The sequence below is a fragment of the Triticum urartu genome, chromosome 2A, assembly GCF_056163025.1.
Source record: "Triticum urartu cultivar PI428250 chromosome 2A, HENAU_Tu73, whole genome shotgun sequence".
Classification (NCBI taxonomy): domain Eukaryota; kingdom Viridiplantae; phylum Streptophyta; class Magnoliopsida; order Poales; family Poaceae; genus Triticum; species Triticum urartu.
In genome coordinates this window covers 751,891,062-751,913,122 of record NC_141874.1, presented here as the reverse complement: position 1 = coordinate 751,913,122, position 22,061 = coordinate 751,891,062, and the positions used below count along the sequence as shown (strand labels likewise).

General features: G+C 47.2%; 3 pseudogenes; 1 reads left to right on the top strand and 2 right to left on the bottom strand.

Annotated features, from left to right (window-relative positions):
• Window positions 1-3,711: 3,711 nt before the first annotated feature.
• Window positions 3,712-5,370, bottom strand: LOC125527042 (uncharacterized; annotated as a pseudogene).
• Window positions 5,371-8,856: 3,486 nt separating this feature from the next.
• LOC125538493 (uncharacterized) lies at window positions 8,857-9,950 on the bottom strand (annotated as a pseudogene).
• Window positions 9,951-19,911: 9,961 nt separating this feature from the next.
• Window positions 19,912-21,569, top strand: LOC147987766 (uncharacterized; annotated as a pseudogene).
• Window positions 21,570-22,061: the final 492 nt, after the last annotated feature.

Here is a 22,061-nt window from a genome sequence, read left to right as displayed (position 1 = left end):
ACTAATCATCTACATGCACCTGCCAAAACTCCCGAAGAAAACTGTTGAAATTCAGAGCAAAACAATGCAAAAAACAGCCATGATTCATGTTAATCCTGATGGGGATCCTACGGCGTCACTGAGCGGCAGATCCGAGACGGTGACTCCCAGGTAGATCTGCTACCACCGTGCCTTCACCCTCCACATCCTATCCCGCCTCTCCCGTGTCGCACGACTCGGGCGGCGCCACGTGCCCGCCTGGGCCAAGCGCCCGACCCACTATGTATGCGCGGTCGTCCTCTACCATGACAAGCGCCAAACACACGCGTGCTGCTTCGCGCTTCCTTGTCCTTGATTAGCCGAAATCCTCTGCGCCGCTATATCCTGATGCTCATGTTGCAGCAAATAAACGTCTCTAAAGAGCTATTAGCAAATTAAAACGTTACATTGATGGTACGATTTTGATATTCCTTTCTATGTGCTACAGGAGAACCTAGCAATCAGCTTGGTGCGCTGGAAAACACGGACCACCGCGATGGCTGAGGAGTTTGCCGAACTAGTGAAAAACAAGACATGGCATTTGGTGCCTCCAATGTATGGTTAAAATATTATTGACTACAAATGGGTTTATATAATCAGACGTCATGCTGATGGTACTATAGTTCCTTGCAAAGCTCGCTTGACCGCAAAAGGATTTAAGAAATTGTATGCATGGATTGTGTAGATACATTTAGTGTAGTTGTTAAACTTGTCAGTATTCGATCAGATATATCATGATATGTGTTCTTGTCTATGTGGATGATATCATAGTTATTGGTTCCTCTAGGTATGCCCTCTCAACGTTAATGCATGATTTGTGTACTCATTTTGCAACGAAAGATTTGCGATATTTGCATTTCTTCTTGGGTATTGAGGTTAGGAAAATTTAGCATTTAGTTCTCACACAGGCAAAATATGCATCAGATTTGTTGGCAAAAGTTGGTATGAGCACTTGTAAATCTTTTTCCAGGCCACTATTAGCATCACAAAAACTCTCCACCTATGAAGGTGACCCTCTTGGTTCTGAAGATAGTATAAAATATAGAAGTATTGTGAGAGCTTTACAATACTTCACATTGACACGACCTTATATTTCCTTCTCATTTAACAAAGTATGTAAATATTTACATGCTCCTACCACTGTTCATCGGACAGTGGTAACATACATATTGCGCTATGTGAAAGTCACTCTGCATACTGGTCTACCTTTTAGGAAGTCCATGTCCAATTTGATTAGTAACTTTTCAGACGGAGATAGAGCTGGTTGCGATGATTATCATCAGGCCATAGGTGGTTTTGCTATATTTTTTGGACCTAATGTCATACCCTGGAGTGCCATAAAACATGCAACAGTGTCTCGCTCAACTACGGAGGCAGAGTTTAAATATGTGGGCTATGCCACTGCTAAAGTTATATGGGTGGAAACTGTTTTACGCGAACTTGGTTTTCCCATACTTGAAAGTACCTTGTTTATGGTGAGGCAACATGGGTGCTACATATGTTTCTGCTAATCCAGTTTTGCATGTCTGGACTAAACATATAAAAATTGACGATCATTTTGTTTGTGAAAGAGTTGCTAACAAGAAACTGCATATTCGTTTTATCTCCTCGAAGGGTAAGTCATGGATGGCCTCACTAAACCATTGCCGACTCAAGATCGATCGACTTTCAGGCGTAATCTAAACTTGAACAATTTTTTGGTAAGGTGGAATGTTAGGATAAACATGTACAACTGAATATGCGAGATAAACATATTTGTTGCCTAGTCTTTTGGGATAAGCTCTATCTCTCCAAACCTCCCTGTAATCTCTCTAGACGTTGTAATCACACATATATAATCAACACGAAAACATGTGTCTCATCTATTTGTGTGTGTGTGTGTGTGTGTGTGTGTGTGTGTGTGTGACTAGAAACACTTATAATCTCATTCACTCGTTCGAAATCCAAGGCTATGCGGCAGTCCGCCAGAAATTGCCATGTCCGAGGTGCCCTGAAAGTAGATTTCACGCTAAAAATGATTTTTCATGAAATCAAAAAAAAGTTGAATGTCCATGTGTCATCTGAAGATTACAGAAAACTTAACTTAGGGCGAATTGAAAAACAACCGACAGTCCTAAAGAAGACATGAAAAGGAAAATATGCGGGACCATGTTCAGAGTGGGCCAAATATAAGATTTAGACCACAAGTAGGATATTTTTTTTTCGAACCGGGCATGACCCCTTTCCATTGCAAATGAACGGAAATACAAAGTACCGAGAACAGCAGGAGGAAAGGGAAAGAGGTACAGCGAGTTCGAGCACTGCCAGGAAACCCACTGCGTTCGCTCGTCATCGTAACGAACGCCATGGGGCGAAAACCTGACAGCACCATAGTTCATCCAACACTAAGAAGTCTATTACAACCAGGCACCAACGCACAGAGGCAAAAGTACGAAAAGCCAGAACTTGGCCCAACAAAAGCAAGATCTCGAGAGCCATGCTTGCAATCATTCTCCCTCGATTGGCCTCCTCACCGCTTCGCACATCTTCATCAGCCGCACTGTGCTCGCCCTGACCATCTCCGCCCCGCTTCGCAGCTCCTTGAGCCCCTCTTCCTTTTGCAAACCTGCCCAGTACAACAAAAAGGAAACCACGGAGAAAACAATCGCAAAAGGAGTTTTAATCTGTTTTTTCTCAAACGTTGCTCGGTTTCGAGCAAGCAAGATCGCCCAACAAACAGCAGCGAGACCCATAGTATAATACCTTCCTCCAGCAGGGAGGAAAGTGTTGCACCAAGAGAAATATTGCCAGTAATTGTTCGGTCACAAGCCAGTTCCCAAGGCCATTCCAACACATCTCCAAATTACTCTAGCAACCGGGCAGGCGAAAAATAGATGGTTGGAGGACTCAACCTCATTGCAAAACGAGCACCTGGGGTTCCCAGGCCATCTCCTTTTTTTCATAACTTGCCTGGTAAGAACAGCATCCTGGGACAATTGCCACATAAAGATTTTGATTTTTAGAGGAATTTTGGCCTTCCAAATCCATCTGTAGTGACAGCCACTAGGAGGGTTTTCCAACCACTTATACATGGATTTGGTAGAGAATCTACCATTCCCATTGAGCCCCCAATACACCCGATCCCCCTTGGGACTAAGTTGCAATTTGTTAATGCTGTTTCTCATTTCCTCCCATTGTTTCTGGAGGTTAGGAGTGAGCCTTCTCCTGAAGAAGGTATTGTTTTCCAAATTTTTGAACTCAGCAACAATGCAATCTTGGTTAGTGCAAATATCCAAAAGCAAAGGATATCTCTAAGATGGTGTTTGAGGATAGTCGTGAGGAGGAGATGAAACATATCATTTCTGAGATTTGCTTCTTGGCCGATCGACACTAAGAGGACACCAATGTCGACCTCATGTAAATTAAATAGGAGTAGATGCATGTATATAAAATGTAAGTAACATACATACATACATACATACATATTTTGAGTTTGGGATGAATGAAATGGAAAAAAGTGGAATGTCCACTTGTCATCGAATGATTGGAAAGAAAAGGGATTCCAAAAGAAGAAAGAAAATAGAGCACGTAGATATATAGACTTGAAAAGGAAAACATGCATGCATGCAGAATTAACCACGTTCGAATCGATCACAGCAGCAGGCCTGTTGGCCGAATATAATTAAGAATTTAAGATGGATGCATGTAGACAGCCTATTCCGCCCGATCGAGCTTGCCTATCAACTCGCCCCCGTCCAGGATGCTGCCAAACATGGCGGCCTCAAACAGATAGTTCACCTGCCACGCATGGTGGCTTGCATGGGCGACGAGCCAGACCATTTCGTCGATGAGGCCCTTGGAGAAGAGCTGGACCATTTGCAGGCGTGAGGATTCAATAAGGTGTTTCTCACGCTGCTCGTCCACCTCGCCCGTCCGGACGTACTCCAGCGGACCGGTGACAATGGACGACCAAAGGGCGGCGAGCAGGTGGTCTTGGTCTCCTTTTACTTTGAGGAAGCGCCGGACGTGGTCGCAGGTTTCTTCCCCATTGCAGGCGTACTCAGGGTCAAGGGGCCTGCTGAAACCGGTGGTGCAAAAGTCGGTGTTGAAGACCTCGTCGAAGTCAGCCTCGCACTGGGGCCGCGCCGGGGACTTGCGGGCCTTGGGCCATCCTAGGAGGGCGCGGCGGAGGAACATGTGCCGGTCGTTGTGCAGGTGCCAAGTATACAAGGTGATGCACATCCGAGCCACGGGCTCGTGCCACCTCTGGGTGTACATCCGAGCTCCCGTGGCAGCGTAGGCGTCGTAGATGGCCCGCAACGCTGGCTCGCTCACCACGCCTGAGGCGGCGATGTCGGCCACGTTGAGGAACGAGTTCATGACCTCGGAGTTTACCAGGTCGCTGCCCACATCGATGACATCGGTGCCGGGCGAGCTGAAGACGAGGTCGCTTGTGACGGCGCCAACATCGAAGCCCCGGGCTATGGCCTCGGCCCCCATGCCTAGGATGCTGCTCTCGCAAAGGTACATGACCTGGGCGGCGTGGCGGTCCATCCGCCCCGACCGGTCCTTGAGGAGCGTCCTGTGCGCCGCCTCCAGCGTGATCTTGGCTCGGATGTAGGACGCGCCGATGGCGACAGCCTCGCGTCGCTGCCGGCCACCAGGGGTTCGTAGCGAGCGGGTGTCGGCAAGCCGTCGTGTAGGAGGCGGCTGAAGGAGGGGAACACCTTGTGGTACCGGTGCTCATAGTAAAATGCCATGTCCACCACGTAGTTGGAGAAGAGGGTGCGCATGTCGGAGGCCCCAATCAGCAGGTTCGCCATGCCGCTGCCAGATAGGGCGTTGGCTGTTGTCATCGCCTCAGGCCAGTCGGTGGCGCCCAGCAAGGCGAGAACTTGCGGCGTGGCTTGGACCAGCCCGGCGCCTTTAGTGGGCAGCACGTTGCCGATTGCATGCTGCGAGCTTTTCCACGGCGCGAGCTCCGGCGATAGTCGCAGTTGCACCACCCTGGGCCGCACCGTGTCACCTCCGCCATCAATGCTAATGCTAGCAAACATCTCCGCCAGCAAGTCTTCCGCCTCGCGAGACAGCCTTCTCAAATCCGCCATGCCCCCGCGCCCCCTTGCCGACCAAGGCCCTCGCCGCCGAGTAGCCTGGGTACAAGGGGAAGCCTCCATCTTGCCGCTTCGCCAGCCGGGTGCCCCAGAAATACGAAGGGATTGCAACTAGCCCGCTGCCGTTGCCGCCAGGGACAATGTTCTTCTCCCTCACCACCTCAATATCGAGGCCATGGAGAGAGCAGCCACCCCAGGTTGGGGTTGGGGTGGGTGGTGCCTCCACGTCGCCGCGACGAGTCCAGGCGAGACTCAACATTTTTATTTAGTATTGTATTAAAAATTGCAGGTAATGGACTCCTCGTGGTGTTTGCCAGCCTTATGTATTCCCCGGCAGCTTATATAGCCATATCAACACAAGGCTGGCTTCCTCTCAGCAGTGGTTTTTGTACAAGCTTAAGCTTGTGGCACTAGCTAGCTTGAAAGACACACACGTTTTGATTGTTTTCTTCTTATTGTATCACTTTCTCGCCATATTTGTATTGCTTTATATAACTCTCGATGAATTTTTGACTCCTTCCAATAACATCGCGTCGACAAGAGTTCTTCCAGAACGTCCACATAATACATCTCCATCTTTCTCTTACTCTGAAAAAACCAACATGTACAGAAAATACTTCGTTTCTATTTTCATGTGTAACAATTATATAAAGAAGTACAATTGTTACCATGATCATCTCTTTCAGTTGCGCAGGATGCCATGAGTTTTTTAGTTTATCCATCATAAAGCTTTGTCAATTCATATTTTCAAAGCATCATCCAAAGCCATCAGTTTTTATCTCTAATGTACAAAAGTGAATATAAAACACATTAATTAAAAAATAAGATCAGCCTATATACAATATATATTCATTGATCAGCTGCTCGCTTCGAGCATGTGACCGTTTCAATTAGAGTGAGTGGCGTCGTGCATTTTAGTAGAGTGAGACACATCCGAGTTTTAATACACTATTCTCTGGAAATGACTTGCTAGGGTATGTCAGAATTTTCACTATATAAAAATGTAAATTACATTTATCTAAAAATACAGCCGTTTCCCGTATTAAAGCAAGCAGACGCTCCTTTTATTCTCATCTTAAAAATAGTATATTCACTCTAAGTATTACTACATGGCACAATGCTTGCACTCACATCTCATTTGCCCGGCCTGCTCTCCTCGTGACGGTATCGTCGCCTCCATCTTTCCCCGTAATGAGTATCACTGACGCCTCCCCTCAACACCATGCCATTCAACCCACACCTTCCTCTCACCGTCGTATCTCCTTCCCTCCAAGGCGTCCACCCCCCCCCCCTCCTCCTCTCAACGGCGTCACAGTTTGATTCCTGCTGCAAGGAATGCACACCGTCATAACCGAGAGCGTTCAATACAATGTGTTTTTACTGCCATGATATACGAAATGATATATATGATGCGATCCGATCGCCTCTTTTTCCATCTCTAGCCACCGCCCTTGCCGGCCGTCCTAGTCGTCGGTCGCAGCCCTCAGCCGTCGTCCTAGTCGTGGTTGCAGCTTCGGTGGCCATCGCCACCGCTCGTCAGTATAGTTGCCGCCGCTCATGCCTGATGTCGCAGCTCGTCCGGCTCACCTCACGGTTGCTCGCTCCGTTACAAAAAATTCGAGCATCGATTCTAAAAAAAACCGTCTCACCGCTAAGCCATCGCAGATTGCCGAGCTGCCGGTTGTAGCAATTTGTGATGATGGTTGAAGCGGGATGAGTGACACGGATTATAGCAGAAATGCGATGGTCATGTGATGTAGCAACACGCTATGTCATTTGTAGCCGGATGGGACATCGGTTGTAGCAATTTATAACCCTGGTTGTCGTATGTAGCAAAAAATACGACGGCCGTGCGATGTAGCAGAACATGACGCGCATTGTAGCAGTCGTGCGATGTAGCAAAAAACATACTATTATAATACCACAAACACTGTTAGAATAAATCCGAGGCGCTCCATCGATCTATCGAGGATCAAGCAATCACACAAGCATGACACCAAGATTTGTTAATGAGGTTCACTATCATGGCTACATCTCGGGGTTAACTATGGGCGCTCCTTCCCATGACACCATCACAATACCGCACCTCGGCCGCCCGGGCGCCGACACATGCCGCCGGCTCCCCCCTGCGCGCATGTGCTATTATGTTGGCACAGGTTACATCGTGGGTCTACCCCCGATATATATGAGAGGCCTAGGATAAAGTGTCCTATTAGGACACAAATCCTACCCTGTCAACACATAGTTAAAAACTCCCCGCAAAAAAAACACACACACACAGTTAAAAACCAAATCCAATTGTACAATAATATTCAACACAACTCTGACAAACTCCACCTTGACGAATATTCTTCACCACTTGAATTCATGCATGCATCGAACCTCCATGTACATTAGACTTCTGGGTTGTGGAAACATGTGGTGCATGCTAAGGGCTTGTGTGGCTTCGACAAGACTATGACGCGGGGTTGATTCAAGGCAGTGCGCACATGAGAGCTTGAAGTCGACCGGGCGTGGTGATAGCATAGCGCAGCTACATGGAGTCATGTTGAAGATGGAGCTGGAGTCTGATGGACGACTTCACTCTGTGCTGATGGAGGGGCTACGGCGTGAATGCATGGCAAGCTGGAGCCTTGTTAGAATAAATCCGAGGCACTCCGTCGATCTACCGAGGATCAAGTAATCACACAAGCATGACACCGAGATTTTTTAACGAGGTTCACCATCATGGATACATCACCGGGGTTGACTACGGGCGCTCCACCCCATGACACCGTCACAATACCGCACCTTGGCCGCCCGGGCACCGGCACACACCGCCGGCTCCCCCTGCGCGCCTGTGCTATTATGTTAGCATAGGTTACATCGTGTGTCTACCCTCAATATATATGAGAGGCCTAGGATACAAGTGTCATATTAGGACACAACTCCTACCCTGTCAACACATAGTTCAAAACCAAGTCCAACTGTAACCTACCTTGTACAATAATATTCGACACAACTCTAATAAACACATCTCTTCTCACTAACAGTTGTCACATAAGCAAACTTATATTCGGTGTGTAATGTTAATATCTAAGGTACTCCCACTATAAGTGGTCTAACATAGGTCCGGCGGAACGCCCAAATCGGAATCCTATTCCCAGTGGTGACCACAAGTGTTACTATCCAGGATCCGCAATTGCTGGAGCGAGGTCAAGTGGATATGCACAGCCGAAACATGCATCGCTCAAGCGGCTATAGGTGGTCCATCTTAAACCTAGTGCCAGTGGGTGACATGGTTACATCATTTATAAATGTGTCACCAGAATACATCATCTACATGCGTCATAGTGTTGATGCACGCAAAAGCTTATCAACTACTCTCTCCATCCACGAAAAAGGATACTTCTGCTTTTGAATTAGACCATTTTTTAGATTAGCAATATATATGTATATATGATATTTTCTCCGACTCAAATTAATTGAATCAGATTTGTCTTGATACGAATGTATATACTTCTGCTTTGTGACTAGATACATCCGTACCTAGACAAATCTGAGTTTTAACTTGGGTCGGAGGGAGTATCAAACTTAGTATATCATGAAATTACTTTTAAAAATGGATTTACTGATACTAATTTGGAGTCATAAATGTTTCTATATTTTTCCAGTAAGATTGGTCAATGGTCTTCTTCTAATAAAAACAAATTTTAAAACTATGTAATGAGGGAGTAAATAGTAGTAGTACTCCCTCTGTCACAAATTACTTGTGGGCCTTGGGCCATCCTAGGAGGGCCCGGCGGAGGAACATGTGCCTGTCGTTGTGCAGGTGCCAAGTATACAAGGTGATGCACATCCGGGCCACAGGCTCGTGCCACCTCTAGGTGTACATTTGAGCTCCCGTGGCAGCATAGGCGTTGTAGATGGCCCATAGCGACGGCTCGCTCACCACGCCTGAGGCGGCGATGTTGGCCACGTTGAGGAACGAGTTCGTGACCTCGGAGTTTACCAGGTCGCTGCCCACATCGATAACATCGGTGGCGGGCGAGCTGAAGACGAGGTCGCTCGTGATGGCGCCAACATCGAAGCCCTGGGCTATGGCCTCGACCCCCATGCCTAGGATGTTGCTCTCGCACATGGACATGACGTGGGCGGCGTGGCGGTCCATCTGCCCCGACCGGTCCTTGAGGAGCGTCCTGTGCGTCGCCTCCAGCGCGATCTTGGCTTGGATGTAGGACGTGCCGATGACGACAGCCTCACGCCCCTGCCGGCCACTAGGGGTTCGTAGCGAGCGGGCGTCGGCGAGCCCGTGTAGTTGGAGAAGAGGGTGCGCACGTCGGAGGCCCCAAAATCAGTAGGTTCGCATAGGGCGTTGGTTGTTGTCATCGCCTCAAGCCAATCAGCGGCGCCCAGCAAGGCGAGAACTTGCGGCGTGGTTTGGACCAGCCCATCGCCCTTAGTGGGCAGCACGTTGCCGATTGCATGCTGCGTGCTTTTCCACAGTGCCAGCTGCGGCGACAGTCGCAGTTGCACCAACCTGGGCCGCGCCGCGTCACCTCATCCATCAATGCTAATGCTAGCAAACATCTCCGCCAGCAAGTCTTCCCCCTCGCGGGACAGCCTTCTCAGATCCGCCATGCCCCCTGCCCCCTTTCCGACCAAGGCCCTCGCAGCCGAGTAGCCCGTGTACAAGGGGAAGCCTCCATCTTGCCGCTTCGCCAGCCGGGCGCCCCAAAAGTACGAAGGGATTGCAACTAGCCTGCTGCTGTTGCCGCTAGGGACAGTGTCCTTCTCCCTCACCATCTCAATATCGAGGCCATGGAGAGAGAAGCCACCCCAAGTTGGGGAAGCCTCCATCTTGCCGCTTCCCCAGCCGGGCGCCCTAGAAATACGAAGGGATTGCAACTAGCCCGCTGCCATTGCCGCCAGGGACAGTTTCCTTCTCTCTCACCACCTCAATATAGAGGCCATGGAGGGAGCAGCCACCCCAGGTTGGGGATGGGGTGGGTGGTGCCTCCACGTCGCCGCGACGAGTCCAAGAGAGACTCAACATTTTTATTTAGTACTGTATTAAAAAATCGGATTTGCTAAAACTCATTCAGCTGAGAATTAGATTGGCCTCATTCACTTTTCTGACCGTCCAATTGAGCCACGCCACGATTCGCGTTTTCGTCCTGGAGAGCTTCGTAATGACGGGAGGCACGGCCCATCTATTGTCCCGCTCATGGCCTGTTTTCTTTTTTGTCACGCGCTTGTTTTTCATTTTTTGCTGATGAAGCCCACTTGCGTTGGATATAGGAAGCCCGTGTATTATCGCCCCCTCTTTTCATTTCTCTTCGTGTCTTGTTGGTGGCAGCTGAGACTCGGGGATAGCCCGTTGTGGGAGTTCGGCGACGGCGGCGTCTACCTATGCGGGAGATCGGCGGCGGCGGCATTTTTCGAAGTAAGAATCCGGCCGTTCTGTTGGTCCTCCAATTTTTTCTTTGCCATTTGTAGATATTTTCTAGGTTTTTCTTTTAGGGCTGTTCTTTTTTGTTTCTGGCCAGATCCGTAGGAACGGTATATGATTTTGGCAGCTTCGAATCGGAGATGTGGGTGGCTGTAGTTTTGTATGTGGATCATCGCACGTATTTGGGGGGGGGGGGGGGGGGTCAGCCAAATAGGAGAAGTGGGGGTGGAGTAACTGTAGGATACTAGTCTATACCCCGCGCGTTGCAGCGGTAAATTCAGCAATGATTTAAAGAGATATGAAAAAAATAGAAATGTGTAATGTGTTATATTTATTTGAAGGAGACATTTGAGTGGAAGAAAGTAAACAATGATCCATCTTCTCATTTCCAAGCTCATCAAACTACTGAAATTGCAGCATACAACAATAGTTCATTCGGAGGCTTTGAAGAGTGTCTTTGTGACTCACGGTGAGGAGGGTAGTAGAACAGCCCATACCAATGACATACAATAAGAGAATAAGGAAAGAGCAACGTATTTAACCGAGTATAATGGAGGAAAACTAGCCAATAATTAGCCAGCCGAAACTGTTACCTAACGACTTGTCTACAAATACAAAAGGCATCATAGGGGATTCATGAAAAAGAAGAATCAGTTGATAAAGAAAAGAGTAATCTAAATCACACTCACTAAAAATGAATGCTTCGGAAAATTGTAGCATATGAAATATAGCTCTGATGGTATAAAGGCTATAGGAAAAAAATTAATATACAACACATGTGACCCACGCTTCGAGTAACTGCATAACATATGAGCTAAAAGTGGCAGATGGTTGGCAAGAGCCCAAAGCATGCGCAATGTGAATCCCTTGGTTCTAATACCATACCTGCACAAAATAGGTTATGCATAAAGTAAGTTAATAAGTAGGGAAAGGCTACAGGAATACAGTAAAAACTGGATTGCTATATGACAACATGACTTATTGGACATCTAAAAATAGTAAAACAAAGAAATAAAATGAATTAGTATATTTGAAGGTATATCTTATCCTACCGATTTGCTTTGCATGGCCGGCGGTAGCTGGATCCTACAATAAGAAAATTGAGAAATAAACATGGGTTAGCGCTGAAATTTGGCTTCCTTCTTGAAATTTGGCTTCCTTCTTAGTGGACATGAGGATGAGGTTCAAAACAAATATAATAGGCCTCTCAGTTTGTAGAATCAATGGAAAATTCTTGTGTTTATAAGAGGAAACTACTATGACAAAATAGAATATGTCCTCGAAGAGGACTAAAAAGTTAGCAGCATGCTGTGTGACACTTCCATACACAGTTGTTCAGTGCTTCCATACACAGGTCGATCGTACACCTGCAGGATACATGTTTCTACAAACTGAGAATATGTATCCATATTTGATACCGTATCTAAACAGGTATCTGAAGAATTGACATTAAGAATGAAGGAAAAGAAAATCTGGATACATGTTGGATGCGTCTTGGATACTTGTGGATATGTCCCAGTTTAATCCTTTGTCCCGATTCTTTTGCTCCTTTTCTAAAAAATCAAGACAGAAAAACCATCATGATGTATCCAAGGTGTAGCGGCGGGAGTGCCCCCCATCCCTCCCTTAGGCATACTCACCCTTCCTCCAGGCACTGGCCATGGCACTCGCGCCCGGTGCGGCCCATCCGCGCATGAGCGAACCCAGCGCTGGCGTCCGCGGCGTGGAGGCCGCATCGCATAGTGCAGGACATCGCTCGACGACCACATACTGATCCGTAAGCACCACCACGATAGCTAGAAGATCTCGACCAGGGTCAGCGACTTGCAGAGGGAGTAGTGCCCATCGGAGACCGGACCAGCCGGAAGGTGTGAGTCATCGTGTTCAAGGCGGTGGCGATGCTCGCTGTGGAATCTGAACAAATCATTTGGGCAAACAATCAAGTATGCACGGGTCTCCGCCGGCGATGACCCTTGAAAGGCCGCCGCTGGAGGCGTAGTACGAAGAGAGAGGCAGAGATAGAGGGAATATGAGAAGAATCGGTGAGGATTTTTTTTAGGAACGAATGGAGATTTATTCGTTAAGGAGACCAAAGAACCTAGTGGTCCTCCTATTAATTTCCATCATAATCAAAGCAGTTTTCTTCTTCTCCTCCCATGTTAGGCTAGTCATAGTGGAGAGTAACTTAGACTAGTAACATGCATATGTGACTGATCTATGCTATTGCATTCATAGTGGGTAGTGTCATAGGTGTGGTAACATAGATGTCTTCATTTATTACTTTGTAGACTCATTTTGCATTGGGAAGCACTATGTGATGGTAACATATTATGTTACTTTATTTGCCTCTCTCCTCATTAACTACTTACCACATCATTATTTTTACTTATGTGGCGTCTATGTTACTACCTATGTTACTCCCACTATGACCAGCCTTCGCGAGATGTATTTGTCATCCTATATTGATGGTATGCGCGGAGCAATTGCACGGATCAGTAGTACTACTACCTTTTATTGGGGCGTGTTAGATGGACGCATGCATGCATGCAGAGTCTAGGGATTTTTCTTGCCCGCCATATTTATGGAAGGCTGCATGTCTTATGGCTGGGTGGGTGAAGAAGTGTGATGTGGCAGGCTGATGTGGATGAGCTGCATGTTAAGAAAATTCAAGTAGTGAGGGCTCCTATTTAGATATAGTAGATGTGTTGGAAATGGGCGTGAAATAGAAAACATGTTCCCAACACAGGTTTTTTGTGTGTTTTTTCTTTTTCGATGAAGATGAATGTGCAGAGTATGATTTTCCAACACAGGTTTTTTGTGTGTTTTATCTTTTTGGATGGAGATGAATATGCAGAGTATGATTTTCCAACACAGATTTTTCTGTTTTGTCTCGCGCAGCCTCACCGTTTCCCTCTGCCTAATCTTTCAGGCGCTGAGGATTTTGATAGCAAAAATGTGAACCCCTCTTTTCCTGCTATAACTGGACTATGTTTCCTGCTCTTGCGGTTGTCGGGGTCGTTTGTATACACAGTAATTTCACCATGCATTCATACTGTCACGAGATGGTTTAGGTAGCTCGGTTGGAATATGTTGTTCTGAAGTGACTATGAAAATGTTCCAGCTAGCATTTGTAAAGGTAGCAGACAGACAGATTTTGGTTTGATGAAACTTTTTATTGGTATTAGGACACACCGATTTCAAAGTGTTCAAGGTGTTTGCTAATGCTTTTTAATAATACCAATGTATTATATATCTAGCACTGCATTTGTTCTATTTGTTTCATTCTATAGTAGTCTATCTTATCTAACACAACTGTTACCAAGGTGAAGGAATACTCTACAGTTCTATTTTTGTTTTTGAGTTTGCCTGTCTTCTGTAACACACGAATACTTCTTTTTTTGATGACTGAACCAAAACAGCCATGAAGGATTTCCCCTGAAAAAACACTAATACTGACCGAACAAGCAAACGGACTGACCGAACAAGCAAACGTAATCAAGTAACAGTTTGTTTCATTCTATAGTATTATATTTTACATTGGTTTTTCACTGTAAATGGCGAATGTAAATGCATTTTTTAGATTTTGATTCTTGATATAGATTTTTCTTCAGTTACGCCGCAGTTTTTGTTTGGTGTACTTTTTGGCATGGATGTTTTGTTAACTGAATCAACACAGAGACTAGGGTTTCCATTGTTCTCCATGGCATATTTTCTTTCTTTTTCTGCTTTCAATAGATCAAAATCAGGTGCTATTATGATTTTATGATTGGATAGTTTAAACAATGAACAGAGGACGACGATGTGCTGTTATCTTTTTGAGTTGTGTAGTTTCATCAGTCTGTGCTTTGTATTTTTTACAGTTTCGTTATCATTCCAAAATAACCCATCATTTTTTTTCTTTTTTGTCTTTTTTTTATTTGTGCAAACTGATTGTGGATTCTTATTTTTTATACGCGAGTTTTATACTATGCAGGATGTTGTGCCTAGATTGCCATTCGTACTTCGAGAACGACGATGAATAGAGGTTTGGCATTTTCATTCACGACGGGTCTGGAGACTTTGCGGTAATCTCTTCTCCTTTTTTCTCACTTTTTTCTGGATGTTTTTTTTCAATGTATTTTCCTTTATGAAAGATTCTTCTTTTTCGCTAATTGTTTTGACTTTTTTTCCTGACATCCCATGCACGGCAAGGAACCGAATCAACCAGATGAGTGGCCTGAAGTTTAAAGCACACGGCCATAGGTACGTTGTTGATGTGTTCAAGGGACACTCAACGACATTGATTGGAGGTGATGACTGGAAACGCGGCTCTGCGTGTGCCTGGGGCAAAATAGTGGTGTTCGACATGTCTGGACGGATGCCCCATGCTTATGTGTGTTATGTTGGCGGCCGACTTGCAGCAGTTCGTTGGGGCCCAGCGCAATCGCAACTAAGCACACCCAAGCGCAACCGGGCATCGGGAGGAGGGTTGTCGACGCCGATGAAATTGCTTCCATTTTTTGTTAGTTTTTTTTGTAATTGGAACCGCCCCATCCCGAGGGCAATCGCAAGTCAACACACCCGAGGCGCAACTGCAAGCCATATAATGTGACCGCAACCGAGGTCGGGTGGAGGGCTATCGGTGCCGATGAAATCGGTTCCTTTTTTTGTTAGGTTTTTTTGTTGTAGTTGCAACCGCCTCAACCTGAGCGCAATCGCAACTCAACACACCCAAGCGCAACTAGGCGTCGGGGGGAGGGTTGTCGGTGCCGATGAAACCGGTTCCATTTTCTTTTCTTAGAGTTTTTTTGTAGTTGAAACCATCCCAACACGAGCGCAACTGCAACTCAGCACACCCAAGCACAACCGCGGGACATATAATGTGCCTGCAACCGGGGTCGGGCGGAGGGTTGCCGGCGCCGATGAAATCGGTTTCATTTTTTTGTTAGGGTTTTTCCTTGTAGTTGCAACCACCCCATCCCGAGCGCAATCACAACTCAACACACCCAAGCGCAACTGCAAGCCATATAATGTGACCGCAACCGGGGGTCGGGGCGGAGGGTTGTCGGCGCCAATGAAATCGGTTCCATTTTTTAGGTAGTCTTTTCCTAGTTGCAACTGCCCCAACACAAGCGCAACTACAACTCAGCATACCCAAGCGCAACCGGGCGTTGGGGGGAGGGTTCTCGACGCCCATGAAATTAGTTCCATTTTTTGTTAGTTTTTTTGTTGTAGTTGCAACCGCCCCATTCCGAGCGCAATCGCAACTCAACACACCCAAGCGCGACTGCGGGACATATAATGTGACCGCAGCCAGGGGTCGGGGCGAAGGGTTGTCGGCGCTGATGAAATCGATTCAATTTTTTGTTAGGTCCTTTTGTAGTTGCAACCGCCCCATCCCGAGCACAATCGCAACTCAACACACCCCAGGCGCAACTGCAAGCCATATAATGTGACCGCAACCGAGGTCGGGCGGAGGGCTGTCCGCGCCGATGAAATTGGTTCCTTCTTTGTTAGGTTTTTTTTGTAGTTGCAACTGACCTATGAGTGCAATCGCAAATCAACACACCCAAGCACAACTGCAAGCCATATAGTGTTACCGCAACCGGGGTCGGGTGGAGGGCTGTCGGTGCCGATGAAATCGGTTCCTTTTTTTGTTAGGTTTTTTTGTTGTACTTGCAACCGCCACAACCCGAGCGCAATCGCAACTCATCACACCCAAGCGCAACCGGACGTCGGGGGGAGGCTTGTCGATGCCGATGAAATCGGTTCCATTTTTTTGTTATGGTTTTTTGTTGTAGTTGCAACCGCCCCGTCCCGGCGCAATCACAACTCAACACGCCCAACTGCAACTGCAAGCCATATAATGTGACCACAACTGGGGGTAGGGGCGGAGGGTTTTCAGCGCCAATGAAATCAGTTCCATTTTTTGTTAGTTTTTTTAGTTGTAACCGCCTTAACACGAGCGCAACTACAACTCAGCAAACCCAAGCGCAATCGCAGGACATATAATGTGCCCGCAACCAGGGTCGGACGGAGTGTTGTCACTCCAATGAAATCGGTTCCTTTTTTGTTTGATTTTTTTGTAGTTGCAACCACCCCATCCTGAGCGCAATCACAACTCAACACACCCAACTGCAACTGCAAGGCAATGGACTTCTCGTGCTGTTTGCCAGCCATATGTATTCCCCAGCAGCTTATATAGCCATATCAACACAAGGCTGGCTTCCTCTCAGAAGTGGTTTTTGTACAAAGCTTAAGCTTGTGGTACTAGCTAGCTAGAGGGACACACACATTTTGATTGTTTTGGTCTTATTGTATCACTTTCTCGCCATATGACTAGAAAGTAACACGATTCCGCTCCAGGATTGCAGGCACAAGGAGGAGTTGTTCGTGTCCACCTCGCCCTTGTGGACGTGCCGGCCGGTGACAAGGGACGGCCAGACGGTGCCGAGCATGTCGAGGACGACGGCCAGACATTCTTGCAGGTTTCCTTGTCGATCATCGTACTACTCAGGGTCCATGGTCCTGATGATGGGCAAAATGAGGGTCCTCTCCGTTCACAACTAGCTATATTACTTGAATGCCCATATTTGTATTGCTTTATATAACTCTCAATGAATTTTTGACTCCTTCCAATAGCATCGTGTGGACAAGAGTTCTTCCAGAACGTCCATATAATACATCTCCATTTTTCTCTTACTCTGAAAAAACCAACATGTACAGAAAATACTTCGTTTCTATTATCATGTGTAACAATTATATAAAGAAGTACAATCGTTACCATGATCATCTCTTTCAGTTGCGCAGGATGCCATGAGTTTTTCAGTTTATCCATCATAAAGCTTTGTCAATTCACATTTTCAAAGCATCATCCAAAGCCATCAGTTTTTATCTGTAATATACAAAAGTGAATATAAAACACATTCATTAAAAAAATAAGATCAGCCCATATACAATATATATTCATTGATCAGCTGCTCGCTTCGAGCATGTAACCGTTTCAATCAGAGTGAGTGGCATCGTGCATTTTAGTAGAGTGAGACACATCCCAATTTTAATACACGATTCTCCGGAAATGACTTGCTAGGGTATGTCAGATTTTTCATTATGTAAAAATGTAAATTACATTTATCTAAAAAAACAACTGTTTCCCGTATTAAAGCAAGCAGACGCTCCTTTTATTCTCATCATAAAAATACTATATTCACTCTATAAGTATTACCACATGGCACAATGCTCGTAGTCACATCTTATTTTCCCGGCCTGCTCTGCTCGTGACGGTATCGTCGCATCCATCTTTCCCCGTAATGAGTATCACTGACGCCTGCCCTAGACACCATGCCATTCAACTCACACCTTCCTCTCACCATCGTATCTCCTTCCCTCCATGCCTCCCCCCCTCCTCCTCTCAACGGCGTCACAGTTTGAGTCCTGCTGCAAGGAATGCACACCATCATAACCGAGAGCGTTCACCACAATGTGTTTTTGCTGCCATGATATACGAAATGATATATATGATTTGATCTGATCGCCTATTTTTTCATCTGTAGTCGCCGCCCTTGCCAGCCGTCCTAGTCGTCGGTCGCAGCCCTCGCCCGTCGTCCTTGTCACCGGATTCGCCCAAGCAACAGCTGCACCATGCGGTTGCAGCTTCGGTGGCGACGGCCACAACTCGTCAGCATGCTTGCCGCTGCTCATGCCTGATGCCGCAGCTCGTCCGGCTCACCTCACAGTTGCTCGCCCCGTTACAGAAAATTCGAGCATCAATTTTAAAAAAAACTGTCTCACCGCTGAGCCATCGCAGACCGCCGAGCGGCCGGTTGTAGCAATTTGTGATGATGGTTGAAGCGGGATGAGTGACACGGATTATAGCAGAAATGCGATGGTCATGTGATGTAGCAAAACACTATGTCATTTGTAGCCGGATGGGACATCGGTTGTAGCAATTTATAACTCTGGTTGTCGTATGTAGCAAAAAATACGACGGCCGTGCGATGTAACAGAACGTGACGCGCATTGTAGCAGTCGTGCGATGTATTTAAAAACATACTATTATAATACCACAAACACTGTTAGAATAAATTCGAGGCGCTCCGTCGATCTATCGAGGATCAAGCAATCACACAAGCATGACACCGAGATTTGTTAACGAGGTTCACTATCATGGCTACATCCCGGGGTTAACTATGGGCGCTCCTTCCCATGACACCGTCACAATACCGCACCTCGGCCGCCCGGGCGCCGACACATGCCGCCGGCTCCCCCCTGCGCGCATGTGCTATTATGTTGGCATAGGTTACATCGTGGGTCTACCCCCGATATATATGAGAGGCCTAAAATAAAGTGTCCTATTAGGACACAAATCCTACCCTGTCAACACACAGTTAAAAACTCCCCGCAAAAAAAACACACACACAGTTAAAAACCAAGTCCAACTGTACAATAATATTCAACACAACTCTGACAAACTCCAGCTTGACGAATATTCTTCACCACTTGAATTCATGCATGCATCCAACCTCCATGTACATTAGACTTCTGGGGCGTGGAATTCATCTGTATTGCTTTTAAGATGAGAATAAAAGGAGCGTCTGCTTGCTTTAATACGGGAAACGGTTGTATTTTTAGATAAATGTAATTTACATTTTTATATAGTGAAAATTCTGACATACCCTAGCAAGTCATTTCCAGAGAATAGTGTATTAAAACTCGGATGCGTCTCACTCTACTAAAATGCACGACGCCACTCACTCTAATTGAAACGGTCACATGCTCGAAGCGAGCAGCTGATCAATGAATATATATTGTATATAGGCTGATCTTATTTTTTAATTAATGTGTTTTATATTCACTTTTGTACATTAGAGATAAAAACTGATGGCTTTGGATGATGCTTTGAAAATATGAATTGACAAAGCTTTATGATGGATAAACTAAAAAACTCATGGCATCCTGCGCAACTGAAAGAGATGATCATGGTAACAATTGTACTTCTTTATATAATTGTTACACATGAAAATAGAAACGAAGTATTTTCTGTACATGTTGGTTTTTTCAGAGTAAGAGAAAGATGGAGATGTATTATGTGGACGTTCTGGAAGAACTCTTGTCGACGCGATGTTATTGGAAGGAGTCAAAAATTCATCGAGAGTTATATAAAGCAATACAAATATGGCGAGAAAGTGATACAATAAGAAGAAAACAATCAAAACGTGTGTGTCTTTCTAGCTAGCTAGTGCCACAAGCTTAAGCTTGTACAAAAACCACTGCTGAGAGGAAGCCAGCCTTGTGTTGATATGGCTATATAAGCTGCCGGGGAATACATAAGGCTGGCAAACACCACGAGGAGTCCATTACCTGCAATTTTTAATACAGTACTAAATAAAAATGTTGAGTCTCGCTTGGACTCGTCGCGGTGACGTGGAGGCACCACCCACCCCAACCCCAACCTGGGGTGGCTGCTCTCTCCATGGCCTCGATATTGAGGTGGTGAGGGAGAAGAACATTGTCCCTGGCGGCAACGGCAGCGGGCTATTTGCAATCCCTTCGTATTTCTGGGGCACCCGGCTGGCGAAGCGGCAAGATGGAGGCTTCCCTTTGTACCCAGGCTACTCGGCGGCGAGGGCCTTGGTCGGCAAGGGGGCGGGGGGCATGGCGGATTTGAGAAGGCTGTCTCGCGAGGCGGAAGACTTGCTGGCGGAGATGTTTGCTAGCATTAGCATTGATGGCGGAGGTGACACGGCGCGGCCCAGGGTGGTGCAACTGCGACTATCGCCGGAGCTCGCGCCGTGGAAAAGCTCGCAGCATGCAATCGGCAACGTGCTGCCCACTAAGGGCGCCGGGCTGGTCCAAGCCACGCCGCAAGTTCTCGCCTTGCTGGGCGCCACCGACTGGCCTGAGGCGATGACAACAGCCAACGCCCTATCTGGCAGCGGCATGGCGAACCTGCTGATTGGGGCCTCCGACATGCGCACCCTCTTCTCCAACTACGTGGTGGACATGGCATTTTACTATGAGCACCGGTACCACAAGGTGTTCCCCTCCTTCAGCCGCCTCCTACACGACGGCTTGCCGACACCCGCTCGCTACGAACCCCTGGTGGCCGGCAGCGACGCGAGGCTGTCGCCATCGGCGCGTCCTACATCCGAGCCAAGATCACGCTGGAGGCGGCGCACAGGACGCTCCTCAAGGACCGGTCGGGGCGGATGGACCGCCACGCCGCCCAGGTCATGTCCCTTTGCGAGAGCAGCATCCTAGGCATGGGGGCCGAGGCCATAGCCCGGGGCTTCGATGTTGGCGCCGTCACAAGCGACCTCGTCTTCAGCTCGCCCGGCACCGATGTCATCGATGTGGGCAGCGACCTGGCAAACTCCGAGGTCATGAACTCGTTCCTCAACGTGGCCGACATCGCCGCCTCAGGCGTGGTGAGCGAGCCAGCGTTGCGGGCCATCTACGACGCCTACGCTGCCACGGGAGCTCGGATGTACACCCAGAGGTGGCACGAGCCCGTGGCTCGGATGTGCATCACCTTGTATACTTGGCACCTGCACAACGACCGGCACATGTTCCTCCGCCGCGCCCTCCTAGGATGGCCCAAGGCCCGCAAGTCCCCGGCGCGGCCCCAGTGCGAGGCTGACTTCGACGAGGTCTTCAACACCGACTTTTGCACCACCGGTTTCAGCAGGCCCCTTGACCCTGAGTACGCCTGCAATGGGGAAGAAACCTGCGACCACGTCCGGCGCTTCCTCAAAGTAAAAGGAGACCAAGACCACCTGCTCGCCGCCCTTTGGTCGTCCATTGTCACCGGTCCGCTGGAGTACGTCCGGACAGGCGAGGTGGACGAGCAGCGTGAGAAACACCTCATTGAATCCTCACGCCTGCAAATGGTCCAGCTCTTCTCCAAGGGCCTCATCGACGAAATGGTCTGGCTCGTCGCCCATGCAAGCCACCATGCGTGGCAGGTGAACTATCTGTTTGAGGCCGCCATGTTTGGCAGCATCCTGGACGGGGGCGAGTTGATAGGCAAGCTCGATCGGGCGGAATAGGCTGTCTACATGCATCCATCTTAAATTCTTAATTATATTCGGCCGGCAGGCCTGCTGCTGTGATCGATTCGAACGTGGTTAATTCTGCATGCATGCATGTTTTCCTTTTCAAGTCTATATATCTACGTGCTCTATTTTCTTTCTTCTTTTGGAATCCCTTTTCTTTCCAATCATTCGATGACAAGTGGACATTCCACTTCTTTTCCATTTCATTCATCCCAAACTCAAAATATGTATGTATGTATGTATGTATGTATGTTACTTACATTTTATATACATGCATCTACTCCTATTTAATTTACATGAGGTCGACATTGGTGTCCTCTTAGTGTCGATCGGCCAAGAAGCAAATCTCAGAAATGATATGTTTCATCTCCTCCTCACGACTATCCTCAAACACCATCTATTTTCTTTTGTATAAATATCCATATGGAACTGTAATAATAGAGCCAGCCGGATAATAGAGGAAATTAATTAATTAAGCAGCTCGTG